This window comes from Polyergus mexicanus, unplaced genomic scaffold (genome assembly GCF_030449975.1).
Source record: "Polyergus mexicanus isolate NDT 795.1 unplaced genomic scaffold, iyPolMexi1.0 SCAF_8, whole genome shotgun sequence".
In the NCBI taxonomy this organism is placed as follows: domain Eukaryota; kingdom Metazoa; phylum Arthropoda; class Insecta; order Hymenoptera; family Formicidae; genus Polyergus; species Polyergus mexicanus.
Genome location: NW_027223328.1, coordinates 3,553,715 through 3,556,221, shown reverse-complemented (window position 1 = coordinate 3,556,221; position 2,507 = coordinate 3,553,715).

The following is a 2,507-nucleotide window of genomic DNA, read 5'->3' as shown; positions in this document are numbered from 1 at the left end:
TCTTCCGTGTTTCTGCGCCTATTCAATGAATACATCGTCGCCGCTCCTTTCGCTCTAACTTTTTTTCCCCTCGCCACTCTACTCTTGTCCGTCTCGCACGCTTTTTGGCTTCAGAGGGACAATTTGCACGTCTTGATTACACGCACATCGGGAACATCGGGGGGTACTCTGTGATATGACCTCCTCCGACGCGTGCTTCCGTTACGTTCACATCTCGTTTCTCATTCGGTTTACACGTGAAGCTGGAATTGCAGACGATTTGTAGACACGGTTGCGCGTGTGAATATTTTGAAATAGATTTTCTTGGTATCGTATGACAATTAAAAAAACATAACAAGCGAAACAAATGCAATAAAAATATATTACAAAAGACTGTAATCATGCGCCTAAGTATAACTTTCTTGCAACTTTCAAATCGCAAAGTTTCACAATCGAATCATTCTTCCGAATTTTCTTCATCGATGATAGAGTCCATCGGCGATTACAATTGCATTCGCGTATCTGAATAGTCTTCTCTTAATAGCTTTAATATCGACATCGCTCGCAAAGAAGCGCGAAAATCTCGTAAGAGTTACTTGACGAATGCCGGAACGCTACTGAGGCAAAGGCTAGAGATAGCTTCTTTACGCGGTGCAGACAGGCTTAATTGTGAGAACGTGGGACTTCCTTCGGATCATTCACGGTCTCGTTCATTTAGTATTCCATATCATTACGTTGGCGTAGACACTCTTCGCAATCTTTCTCTCTCTTCGCACGACTCATTCAAGAAATAAAAGTTTCGAATTACCAAGTAAATTGCTCGCCGAGCAATTACGATGTCTACGTCTTACGTTTCCCGAGTGGAAACGGCTTAAATATTATATTTTTCCGCGATGATCTCGAAAATGCAATTCGTACGTTCTACTCTTCGCCGGTTAATTACAGACATGAAACAAATTAATTTTTTTTTTTTCACTACTCGCACGCGTGCTCGATTTATACCGTCATGTTACACAATTTTCGGTACAGTTATATTGTTCAGACGAGCTAGAGCGTTAACCTTGTTCTCGGTATTTCTCAAAGTCATCAATCGAAGCTCTATTTTCTCTTTAATATTATATACGCGAAGTTGTATGTCAAAAGGAGACAATTACTTGACGAATATGCTAGAATAACCCCCTATCGATCTTCAAATTGTTCGCCGTTCGAATTCGCTGTTTCGAGCGTCGTGTTAATTCATCTTCAGCGATTGTCGAGTCTTCTTCTCAAGCCGTGATGAAACACTTGCGTTTCTTCACACACTTCCAGTGTTACCGTGTAACTAAACTTCGCGAATGGTAGAATTATACTGAGGCTGGATGATGCCTAGCCGCCCCCAATGTAGCTGCTCCTCCTTGCCTAGCTGCAGTCGGATCCATTTAATAGTGGGGGATTCAAATCCCTTCTTTCGCTTCTGCCGGACGAGCTTGCTCGCTCATCTCCTCGTGTCCTTGCTCGCAACGCGATTGTAATATCCGATACCGCGAGTGTTTCCTCCCTCTGCCGCACCATCCACGCGATTCTTCTCATTCTCACGAGGCTTTGTTTTCGGCTAAAGTGCGAATCCGTGTCGGTTGATATTTTCATTGAACGTTTTCGTCAAGGCGAATCCGTCGGTCTAATTTATCCAAAGATACTTTCCAAAATTAACAAACGCTATCTTCGCAAGAGACATAGTTATACTAGACACAATACAAGACATATATCTATATAAGTAAATATACAATATATTGTATATTTGTGCGTGTATGTAATGTTCTTATAAAATGTCGCAAATTGGTTGTATGTGTTATATGTCGAAACATGGACAAAAAAAAAAAAAAAAAAAAAAAACGACAATTTCATAGACTATTTTGCTATTTCTTCTGAATATCTATGCAAAACCTGAGCAAATTCTCTTAACGATTTGGAAATTATTTAAGTTTAGGATTACTATTGATTCTTATGGAAAATCGCGTATTGTAACACTTATTGATAAATTTGAGAAAGAAAGAACATTATCAACGAAATAAAAATTTTTACATATATTAAAAAAGCTCTAATAAATATTTATGCAAAACTTGATTTAGTTCCACTTACTCGTTTAAAAGTTATTTATTAAAAATTAATAGAAAAATATTATCTGTCTCTCTCTCTCTCTCTCTCTCTCTCTCTCTCTCTCTCTCTCTTTCATTCGTGATAAAAGTTTTTATCATAAATTCGGAAAAATATTAATTACTATAAAAACTATAAAAACTATTTTCTTTTACGAAAACGTCAAAAACTATATATTATTTTGTGATACTTTAACTTTTTTTATAATCCGGATTTATTTATTTAATTTTTCAAATAGTATAAATGTCAGAAATACATTTTCTTTTTTTAATTTTGACAGTTTTTTTGCTATTATCGTACAGTCAAAACGTCCTTAAAAATCAATTCTGTCCCATACGCTTGCACATTCAAATTCTTTTCATCTCCAAAGGATCTTAACTTCGAGCTCTTTATCC